Here is a 12,991-nt window from a genome sequence, read left to right as displayed (position 1 = left end):
GCCCTCTTAAAGGCAGTAATCAAGGTAAGCCAAGAGCATCAGGTTTTGAAGCTACTGTTGGTGATTCTAGAAGGAACCACTGTATTTTTGCTACTGTGGATCATAATCAAGTAGAACATTAGAACACGATAATTGAGGCTAAAGGTACTTATCAAGGTACAAAAATTTCCATTTTATTTGACTCAAGTGCCACTGATTCTTTCATTTTTGCCAATTTGGTTAAACATTGTAATATTCCTGTGAGAAAGGCTTAGTTGGCATGGAAAGTTGAGTTAGCTTCTGGATCTAAGGTAGAAACTGGACTGATTGCGGTAGTTTTTGAAATTCATCTTAAGGCATTTACCACTATAGAAAACCTCAGAGTTATTCCTTTAGGAACCTATGATATAATTTTAGGAATGGACTGGTTGGATCAGCACCAAGCTGTAATTGATTGTAGTGAAAACATTATTGAATGTATTGATGATTTTGGAGCAAGTAAATTCATTTCAAGTATTAAGAGGCCTATTTCTTTTAGAACTATTTCCTCTAAACAACTTCAAAGGTGTTTACGAAAAGGATGCAAACTATTTTTTGTTTTTGTCAATGATTTTTCTAAACCTATGGCAAAGCAAACTAGTTTAGACCATTCCTTACTTAAGGAATTTTTGGATATTTTTGTAACAGAAATTTTGAGTATTCCACCCAAGAGAGAAATAAACTTTAGGATTGATCTTGTGCCTGGTACTGAACCTGTTTCTAAAACTCCTTATCATATGATAGCACAAGAATTAGTAGAACTCAAAGTTCAACTTGAAGAACTTCTTGAGAAAGGGATGATTAGACCTAGTGTCTCTCCTTGGGGTGCCCTGTTATCTTCGTTAAGAAGAAAGATGGATCACTTAGACTATGTATCGATTACAAATAGTTGAATGAAGTTACTATCAAGAATAGGTATCCATTGCCTAGAATTGATGATTTATTTGATCAAGTGAAGGGTGCTAACGTATTTTCTAAAATTGATCTTAAATCTGGGTACCATTAGCTTAGAATTCATGAGGTTGATATTCATAAAACAACATTCTAAACTAGGTATGGGCATTATGAATTCATTGTTGTACCTTTTGGTTTAACAAATGCGCCATTAGTATTTATGAGTCTAATGTAGGGAGTTTTTAGAACCTTCCTTGATAAGTTTGTAGTTATCTTTCTAGATGACATTTTGGTTTATTATAACTCCATGGAGGAGCATGAACAACAATTGAGACAAGTTTTTGAATGTCTCCAAAGGAATAAGCTGTATGCTAATCCTGATAAGTGTGAATTTTTCAAATCAGAAATAAGTTACCTTGGACACATTATAATAGGGAATGGAATAGCTGTGGATCCAGCTAAGATTAGAGCTATTGTAGAGTGGCCAACACCTACAAATGTGTCTGAAGTGAGAAGCTTTATGGGTCTAGCTAGTTATTATTGAAGGTTTGTGGCTAATTTCTCAAAAATAGTACATCCTATCACTTCTCTTAGAGAAAAGGTAAGAAATTTATCTGGTCAGATAAGTGTGAAGAGGCTTTTCAGCATCTTAAAGAACGTTTGACTAGTGCACCTGTATTGGCGGTACCTGATCCTTGTAAAGAATTTGTGGTTTGCACAGATGCTTCTTTAGATGGATTAGGAGTAGTTTTAATACAAGATGGTAGGGTGATTGCATATGAATTGAGGAAACTCAAGGATCATGAGATTAATTATCCTACTCATGATTTAGAACTTGCTGCAATAATGCATGCATTGACCAAATGGCGACATTTTCTCCTTGGACAGTATTTTGAGTTGCATACTGATCACAAAAGTCTTCAATATATTTTCACATAGCCAAATTTGAATGCACGGCAACACAGGTGGATGGAATTTTTGTGTGAATATAACTTTGAAGTTAAATATGTGCAAGGTAAAGAGAATAAGGTGGCTGATGCTCTTAGCAGAAGACATCACGAGCTCTCTTCTTTAACTCTCACAGTGGATTTTAAGGAGAAAATATTGCAAAATCTAATTACTGACCCTTGGTTTTTAGATGTCAAGGCTGTTATAGAAAGTGGCAGCATGTTAGAAGGTAGATTTGAAGGTTACTCTATCAGCACTGATGGGTTTCTGATTTATAGAGGTAGCATTTATGTTCATGCGATTGGAGAGCTACAAAATTTGGTTGTCTAAAGCTCATAAGGCACCCTATTCAGCACACCCTGGTGTTAAGAAAATTAATGCTGATCTCAAAAATCATTACTATTGGCCAGGTATGAAGAGGGATATTTATTGATTTTGTTGCTAGATGTCTAGAATGTCAAAGGGTGAAAGCTGAACATCAGCATCCTGCTTAATTACTTCAATCTCATAGTGTTCCTAGATGGAAATGGGATACCATCTCCATTGATTTCATAGTGGGATTACCATTATCAGCTAGGTGTCATGATTCAATCATGGTTGTAGTTGACAGGCTAACCAAAGTTGCACATTTTATTCCAGTGAGATCTTCTTATAATGTTGCATCAGTAGCATGTATTTTTATGGAACATATAGTAAGACTGCATGGGATTTCGAAGAAGATCATATCAGATAGGGAGCTAGTTTTTACATCTTCTCTTTGGAGTTCTATGCAACATGAACTTGGTACTCAACTAAATTTCAGTTTTGCATATCATCCTGAGACTGATGGGCAAACTGAGCCTGTAAAGTACATTTTGGAAGACATGCTCAAGATGTGTGTCATGGATAGGCAGAACAAATGGGAAGAATTCTTGCATTTAGTAGAGTTTGCATATAATAATGGTTATCAGAACTCTATAGGCATGGCTCCCTTTCAAGCTTTTTATGGATGACCTTGTAGAACACCCTTGAGCTGGGATAATTTGGAAAATAGAGTTCTCCTGGGTCCTGAAATGCTCCAAGATATGGAACAACAAGTGAAACGAATTAGGGAACACCTTGTTATAGCACAGGATAGACAGAAAAAGTATGCAAATTTGCATAGGATTGAGCGTCAGTTTGTGGTTGGGCACAAATTATTTCTATGGGTCAGACCTAGAAAAATTCCTATTAGATATGGTAAAGGTTCCAAATTGTCTCCACGTTTTGTGGGACCATTTGAAATTTTGGAATGTGTTGGTCCTGTTGCTTATAGACTTGCTTTGCCTCCCAGCCTATCTCGAATCCATGATGTCTTTCATGTGTCTATTTTGAGGAAATACATACCTGATATCACTCATGTTCTGAATTGGAATACATTACAGGTAGTGGATGGCCAATTGACACTGGAACCAGGGCAGATCATTCAGCAAAGAGAGCTAAATCTCAGAGGTCGCAAGGTGGAATAGGTAAAGGTATTATGGGATCATAATGATGATACCTCTACAACTTGGGAAGATACAAGGGCAATGAAAGCTTCACAGCCTCATTTTTTTTCAGGCTTCTAGGAGTAAGCCTAAGCTGGTGGGGGAGGGTGTCATGGCCCTGACAGTTTTATATCTATCACCTTGGAATATGAGATTAGTTAACTTTTCTGGATGGTTTGATACTTGTTAAGTTACTTTAATTTTGGTATTATTATGTTAAACTTTTTGAGAAGTCAACGATTACTCAAAAATTTGATTCTCAGAACAGATATTTTAATATTTTTAGCATTGTGTTATATTCAAAATCTTATTATTTGAATTAATCTGGATTCAAGAATTAAATTTTATAAATAAATGTTAGTATGGTTTCAGTTTTACTTATGTCTGAATTGTACTTTCCATTTGATGTATAAGGTGGTTTTCAAATTCAACAGCACCTTGAATCTGTTGTTTGCCAGTTTTTAACCATAAGTATATATGTATATATATTTATAAGTTGTATAATTATATGTGTGTGTGTGTGTGTGTGTTTATATTTATATTTATACAGGTTATAAATATTATGTATACATATACATATACTTATTAATTAGTAAGCAACATTAATATGTAATTAGGATATTAATATTAATATTAATATTAACATTGATATGAATATTAATATTGATGTTAGTACTTAATACTATGTTAGTATGGGTTAGTGCCTAAACTAACCTATCGATGGGATTTAACTAAGTCATAAAACCTAAAACTAAAACTTAGCCTAAATTAATTGATGGCTCAACTAAAACTAGCATGGGGATTTTGGGTTTTGGCTTATGGCAGCAAGTAAGTGGATTTTTTTATGAAGGGCAAGCTCTTCAAATGTCGAGCTGGTACTTTGGCTGCGAAGTGTTGGTATTTGCATTGATTTTGGTGTTTGAGTTAAGTACACAGTAATGGGCATTGAATTTTTGTTTTGGTTGTCAAGTTTGTTGAAGTTTGAGTTCAGACTACCATTGTTGGTTTTCTGTTGAGGCAATATGGACACTCTATTGAGCGGGTTTCTCTGCACTTTCATTGGGAAAATTATGACCATTATGAAGATCATTGTGCCTTACCAGCATTTTAGAGGTTTTTGATTTCGTTTATTAATGGTTTATGTTCATGATTGCATTTTCTCAGTTTTCATTTTGAAAGGATTTCATTATTTTTCTATGGCAAGGATTAGAGGGTTTTGGAGGTGTTGGGTGCGAGTTTGAATAGAGGGTTCTCCTGGTAGTTTTGTTTGTGTTTCATCTCGCATTAATACAGGCAGGGGGCTTTTTCTCTAACTCCATTCTCTTATCCTTAATATATTCAATGAGTATGATGAATATAGTTTATTAAATAGTTGTTGTGTTTGAAATTCGATACCCAACTCTGGGTGTGTGCAGTATTTAATGCTTTCATGGTTAAGTTCTATGTAAACCCAAAATCGAGTGTAGGCTTGAAAGATTGTTAAAAGTTTTTAATGGTATGTAATTTGCACTCTAGCATTGATATTTGTAGAGTATGGTTTTGTTTGTGATGCTTAGCTCTGTACATATCCATACTCGAGTGAGGGTATGGAGATTTCATTTTGGGTAATAATGTTGTATGTTTGTAGTTGTAATTTTATGTGTGGAATTGTGAGATAGCTTATGATACTGGCTATTATAAGCGTCGAGCTCTGTGGGTATTCTATTCTATGTTTAATATTGTGTATACTGTTTGCAACTCAATCATGAGCTCGCAGTGATACTCGGTCATGGTCACGAGTTTGCAACTTACAGATTCTTGGTTGTGAACCGAGGGCATAGTCTTGTTGCAAAGGTTGGATATTTTGTCAAACAGTTGTTGTTAACATTATACAGTGCTATAAACTCTACTTTGGTATTGGGTTTAGATATCATTTAGAAAACAATACTATTACTTGAGTCATAACTCGACTGCTATTTATCATCAATGTTAATGTGTTAGGGTTTGAAGTTATAGGCTCATAATTATGTCATTGTTTGTTCTTTGTGTTGCAATGAGTTACATTATTATGACTTTGTTTAGTATTGGAATTAAATAGTTTTAGAAAACAAAACAGGTATGCATGATGGTTATTGATTGTCCATACCATAACTTAGTAAGATCCGTGGTAGCTGTTAACTTACTGTTAGTCTTTGAATATCGATTTCAAACTTGAATACCTTGTAGGCTGTAGGAGATTTGGGAACTTATAGATTCTACTATTTTGTTGTCTACAGTATATATTTTGATAAGAGATCTATATTCTATTGATTTTGGTACAAGATTAATTGAGAATAATTATAGTCAACATTAATTTTCTTTGACATCGGCACATTGTCAAATAGTTACCATTTAAAGTAGTGAATTGTAGTGTATGGTAACGGCTAGTTATTGGATTTATAGTGGAAAAGATTATTATCTATTTTAAATTTGACTTTTAATTAATATGGTTATATATATATATATATATATATATATATATATATATATATATATATATATATATATAAGTGGTTGTAACTATGGTTTCATTTGGTACTTTGAAAGATTGGAAATGGTTTCAAATGATATTTCTATTTGCTGGTGCAATTGTTATATTGAAGCAAATGAAATAAGTATATTAGTTGGAATTGGAAAATTAATCTAAGTTTTCTTCCAATTAGTATAACTAGAATTATGTGTATGTTAGATTATGCAAGTGTGATCCTTTAGATTGGGTGGCTATCATAAAGTGAGTAACTTGTGGTGATAGAATTATGTTGTCGGATGCCCTCCGACACTAATCTAGATCCTTATGGGAAAGTTTATGACAGTTATTTAATCAAGTGGTAATATTTAAAATTTCATGGGTTGGGAATCATATAATAAGATAAGAACATTATGGTTTCACCTGGCATATTGAGTTCTACGAGTGGCTAAACATAGAATATTATGTTGACACCCATGGACTACTAGATCATTACTTTGTCATATTCTATGTGAGTTTATTTCTGCATATTTTCATGTAAGAAATTATGCACTTGCTTTACAATTTTAATGTGAAAAGAAAATTGTATTTTCAGTACATCTATTATTTGGATTTAATGGTAATAGTTTTGTTATAAAATCTAACGTGTAGGTTTACTGGAGGTTTTTCATTTTAATTTGTGTTCTAAGCCCTGTTTGGTGCATTGTGGTTTTGTTGTTTTTGATTTTAGGTTCGATATAGAGTTGGTTATGGACTTGAGGAAAAAGGATTTTTAACTTTTAGAACCAGTGAATAATTTGAATGTATTTTAATAAGAGTATCGATATGTTGTATACTCTAATGTAATAATTTGGAAATGTTACATTTCTATTTATGAGTACTTTACTGAACCTATTGTATTAAGGTTGTCTTGTAATGGGAATTGTTAAAAAAAAAAATGTTCGGGTTCTAATCTTATATGTATGTTTGGATTATTGTGTTTGGTTATTCTTTAGTTTTGAGATAGTGAAGGTATTACAAAACCCCCATTATTTAGGCTTCAAACTCCATTCGCCCCCCACAAAATGGTAGAACTCATGTGTCAATGAATAGACCAATGTGGATACAATCTAAAAGAAACAAAGGAAGTGATGAAACCTGTTAATATAAGGTGAAGTTGGAAGTCCTAGCTGATGCTCAAAGGAGAATGGATGACAATCCTCAAATAGAATCTCCAATAGAGATGGGATAACAAGTGTGTTCAATCCGTCATTTGAGAGGAGATGTATGTCTTCTAATATATCCTCAAAAATTACACTAGGTGGCTCAATGATTGGACTTGCAATGTTAGACAATGCTAAAAAGTAATGTTGAATAGGAATCTAAATAAGAAGTGGAGGTGTAGAAGTCACAACATTACTCTCAGGGACAACACATAAGTTCAAGTGACATGACTTCACCTCAGTAATCTCTTGTGAAGAAGGAAAGTAAGTCTCTGATATTGGAGATGGTAGACCAAAATGAGAGAAAGAGTATAGGTGGGAAGAATTGTGAAACACATAGTACATCATGAAATGTACCATCATCAATGTCAATAGAACATTTCCCACATACAATGATAATAGTTTTGTTCCTTGTCAAAATGTATGGAGTAGGAGAAGTCTCAAAAGAAGAGAACAAATCCTAAGAAGATGCCATATGGTGTGAAGCACCTAAATCCTGTAACCATCTAGAATTAGTTGGAGTAGCAATTGCACATAGTGCATGACCCTTTCCTATGTCTTTACCATCTAACTAAAATGATGATGAAGAAGAAGATTTGTGAGAAGTAGAAGGAATATGGATGTTTCTATTTTAAAGGAAAGTTGTCAAATACAAAATATTTTTGTCATATCCATCTAACTTCTTCTCATAGCAATGTGACTAATCATGATTTGCATTATTACAATAAGTACACTTTGGTCTATCTAGCTTTGGTTTATCCCCCATAGGATGAGGTGTGCTTGATGTGGTGTGAGCCATAGAATGAATCTAAGATTTTGTAGGATGTAACTTCTATTTCTTCTCCTTCTTTCCAGAAGATGTTTGAGCTACCAATGCATAAGTCTATGAGCTTATGAGAGAATTCCAACTAAGAGAGATTAGCTTTCTCTAGAGTCAAATGATCACGAAAAAACACAAAGGATGGCATGGTAGATCTAGTACCCAAAGTATCCATGGTGGAATAGAAGGTATAAGAAAAATTTTGAAAGTTGCCACAAAGCTTAGAAAGAATTAGGTAAATGCACTCAATATCAGTCTTGGTTTTCCCACAACCCTACAATAAAGATATCTATTGTCCTTAATGGAAGGAAAAGAATCTAGTACAAGAGAGGTAAGCTCTACCTCAATCTGAAGTTCTATAAACTCATTCACTATACCAAACAAGTCATCAATCTTGGTCCACAAATCTAGAGGGGTATTGCACCCATCACGATGAAACTAAAGATTGTTGGATACCTATAAAGAAATCAACCCCATTTCCTCATCCATCTTTCTCCTACGTTGCATGACCTCAAAAGGCCTCTATTAAAGTAGTTGCATTATGTCTAAACAAGACCACAACCCTTTTGACAAGAGAAGTTGTGTCATTAGGGACTTCCATGTGTGATAGTTATGAGGGATTAGAAGTTATAGACAAGAAGAGGTCTTGAACATTTTTTTAGAAGGTGTTTGATTTTTATTTGAATAATTTCTAGTTTACCAACATAAATAGCATAAATAATAATACAAAATACCTCCCAAAATGTAAACAACCAAACCCTAGATGCCAAAAAGAAAGTGTATACAAGAAATGAGAAAAGAAACTTCAATTGAGTATCACAAATACCTAGAAAAGAATGTGGTGAAATAATAGAGAACTTGGAGAGTTCTTGAGAAGAGCTTTTACAGTGTTTTTTTTAATCAAAAAATGAAGCTAAAGTGAGCAAGTTATGCCCCCCAGAAGATAGAAAGCATCATCTAACTTCAAGTAAAAAAGAAGGTACTAAACTAGAAAATAATTCCAAAAAATACCTTCACCATCACATCCATTTTAGAATCAATTTTTTGATATTATTTTGTGTTCCAAAATATGATACTATATGCTTAATTTAGAGCCAAAAAAATGACAATGCCTCCAAAAAGTAAAGAAAACATTTTAAAACCCAAAGAAATTGAAAAAGGAGCTAATTAATAAGCCACTGACCTCCTATGTGACCATAGGTTTGGAAGGATAGGTGGTGGTGGTGGATGTTGGGTAGTAGAGTAGTGGCAGCTCATTCAACAGAGGTGGTGGCTTGGTCAAGTGGTGGTGGCTGGTGGTGCATCAACTAAGATAAGTAGTATGCTCTAGTGGTATGAGGGTCACATGATGAAGCATGACTAAAGCTATGGTGGTTGCTCCACCTATAGTGGTCATGGAAGAGTCTACAATATTTTTTACACCACACACATTTTTTAATAATGTATTTTTTTTTTTTTTTGTAAAAAAATGCTTTGAAATGAGTGCAAGGGTCATACAACCCTAGTATGCAAAAGCAATTTGCCTCCCCAATCAACATTGTCTAAAATCAATAAATTTTATATGAAAATAGGGGTTTTGACATCTTCTAAAACTAACTCTAAAGTCTATTTGGCTTCAAAGTGCTCTAAAATATAGAGGCCCCCCTATTTTCACAAAAATTACTTGAGAACAATTATATTTTATCCAACAAACCCTCATTCTCACTTTCTTCAAAAATTGAACAAGCTACAACAGATTTGGCTCTCATACCATGAAGGATTTGAGCAATACAAATCCACAAACCTTGAAGAACACTTTCATGCAAGAAGCTGTCACAGAGAAGAAAAGACAAATAAGAGGCAAGGGTTTGGCTCTAAAAATATAGAAAAATATATTATCAGATTGAAAGAATGAATGAAATTTACAATTGATCAATCCTTGTAGAAGGAGATCATAAAACCTAAAAGGGAACCCCTAAGAGGTAAATGACATTTAGTAATTAATATCTAATTTTTAAATGGGAATGCATGCGCATAAAGGGAAATCTTTAGAAGGAAGTAAAGTTAATTTAATAAATTAAATTAAATTAACTCTTTACTCTAATAGTTTTCATTCAAATGGGAGCTACATGGTCAGTGGTGTTATGATCAATATCTAAGTGGTAAGTTATTGTTGTGGAGACTGGTCAATATCTAAGTTGGAGATTATTGTTATAAAAAGCTTAATTAGACTCAAAGATTGTTTTTTCTCAAATTCATCACTACCTTTCACCCTTAGAAATTTCTATGGGAGTTTGAGGATAGTGTCCCCAAGATGGGGTCAAGGGGAAATGTCCATTGCAGGGTTGAGGATAGTGCCTCATGAAACCAAAAATGACTTTATTCTTTTAAATGCCATTGGGAGTTTTTTTTTCTATTGGTTGACATATTATATCCCTAATTTTGTAACTAACATAAGTCTTGTTAAAATAGAATAAGGGCTAGAGATTTTCATAAGAGAAGTTAGAAGCTTCTTGTAGTGGTTTTAAGCTTCAAGAGATATAGGTTGTAATCAAAATTATTGAATAAATAATAATTTTGGACTCTCTTTTTGCTAGATGTAGCCCAAGATTGGGTGAGCTATGTTAGATCTCTATATCTTCTTGTTCTATTTTTATATAGTTTATTCCTCTAGTTTATTTGTTATATTTTCATGTAACTATTATATATTTTTGTTTCAACCCCTAACAATATCAATTCCCTTCTTTTTCATACAAGAATTCTTCACATTTACTTTACTATACATTTGAATAGTATGACTTAGGTTAATGTAATTACAATTTTGGATATTATTTTGTTGTCTATTCCAATTCATTTTTCCTTGAATCTTCACTCAAAGACCTTGTGTCAAAATGATCACACACAATAATATCAATTATGCATGCATGAGACTAACTTCAATTATCCCCTTCCTACACTCATGTGCTTTATGTTCATATTTATGGGAAGCATAAAATTTTCTAATAAAAGCTAATATAATCTATCATTTATATTTGTTAGTTTTATGAGAAAATTTCTTGTATAAGAAAAACTTACTATTAAAATGTGTGGAGTACCTATTTTGAGTGGGAGTAATCCTTGTCGAGCCTTTCTTTCTCTGAACATCAATGAAATAATATTGATCTTCCTTTCTTTTTGTATATTAATTTCTAATTTTCTTCTAGTTATCATCTTGATTTTAAAATAATTTATAAAATCCTAGTCCCTCTTTTCCATTTGTTGAATTATGCAAGACATGCACCTCATCAAGCCTATTTTCTTCACTTTTAGTTTTACATTAGTTTCTATCTATTATTTTTTCCCATCAAGGTAATTTCTTAGGATTTTTATTTCTTCCTCTATCCTTCTATAATCAATATCATTTCTTCATTACTTGTCATTTCTAAGTTCTTCTCTAAAATTGGTAACTTATTCCTTAAGTTTGAGGTTGTGTTGGTCTTAACTTACAAACAAAGTCAAGACATTTTTGTATCCATTTTTCTTTCTTCATCTTGTTTCATGAGGTGAATGTTACTGTCTACAACTTTCTTTCATTTTTTCTAAAATTATTCCCACAAGAATATATTTTGAATCCCCTTCTAAATCAAGTACAACTAAAATATGTCCCAATCTCATATTTTTATAGTATTAGGGATTTCTCATAATTATACATTATGTTCAAAACTTAAATGACCTCATTGGTTAAGATAATTGACTCAAGAACCTTTCTCTGATACCAATTGTTGAACACAATCCAATGTTGAGAAGGGGGGAAGGGGTGAATCAACATACTTAAAATTTTAACAATATTATCCCAAATGTGAATTAATTTAAGCATTAATCACTAGAGAATGGAAAAATAGTTCCACATATACACGAACACATACAAACACTGAATTTACATGGAAAACCCAAGATTGAAAAAATTAAAGAGAGAATTGTACTCAATATGTTATATTTAATATATTAAAAAATTCAAACTATAATTTAAGGAGCTCATTGTCCCAATACAATAGAAGTCTCAAAAAACTACATACATCCAAAGTTTTACAATAACTAAATAGGTTAGATCTATTGCAACAAATGTCCCAAAATAATTTTAAAAAAACTTGATTGTCACTTACTAGTTGTGAGAACTAATAAATTATGAAATTTTATCATTTTAGCTTATCCATCTTTTTTTGTTCCTCCATACCTTAAATTACTTATTCGTGTAGAACCACCTAGGGTTAGGCTAGTAAACCCTATGTCTCCTAAGTCTTTTTGGCTTGTAACTAACTCTAGCCAAGTTACTAGTGACAAAGGGTCTATTCAAAGTCATATAGGTATGATTATGTGTATAGAGTATCAAATAGGAGATGTGGGAACAAGTTTCCAATTGTTGACACAAAATTATCAAGTTTGTCAAAAGTTGCTAAGTTGCAAAAGATGGGAAAATTGGTCTTAGAACCACAAATTGATGGGAAGAAGTGGAACAAATGTTGGGAAGAGGTAGATAGACTAATTTAACCAAGATACATCTATTTTGAGGTCCAAGTCTTGGAAATAGAAAACATGCACAAAATTTCAAAGATGTTATTGAAAACATTGCAGCTTTGCAATGTTGTCATGATAACATTTTGACAAGAAATTTCAAATCCCCCACAAGTAGTTATGGATCAATTCTAGTAGTTGGAACTTGACATGTTGGAGTATATCAGATCATCCAAATCCTAATCAAAGGGTTGGTTGATCAGTTTGATGATTTTGAATAATAGACTAAGAAAATCCATGTTACAATTTGTCACAATTTTGATTGTAACTTGTGCAACCCATCTTAAATGGATTGAAATGCATCTCTATTATGGATAGATAGTTATTTTGTTTCATGTCCTTTTTTTGTGTAGTTTGTTAGATTCATTGGATTTAATTTTTATAGGTTTGTAAAATTGTTCCTTTGTTAGTAGTTCATGGGTTTGTTTAGAGAGAGGGGGGGGCAAAAATGCCTCTTCATAAAATCCCACCATGAGACTATCACAAACTATTGGTACATAGAATAAAACACAATGTATAGTTTATAAACTAGTTTTGGAGACCTAAGAATGTGGTTTTCTATTTTTATCATCTTTCCCTAGGGAGCTTA

Source organism: Cupressus sempervirens, chromosome 4 (genome assembly GCF_028749045.1).
Source record: "Cupressus sempervirens isolate cs-2001-9-10 chromosome 4, ASM2874904v1, whole genome shotgun sequence".
NCBI classification, from domain to species: domain Eukaryota; kingdom Viridiplantae; phylum Streptophyta; class Pinopsida; order Cupressales; family Cupressaceae; genus Cupressus; species Cupressus sempervirens.
Note: the sequence above shows the minus strand (reverse complement) of the source record.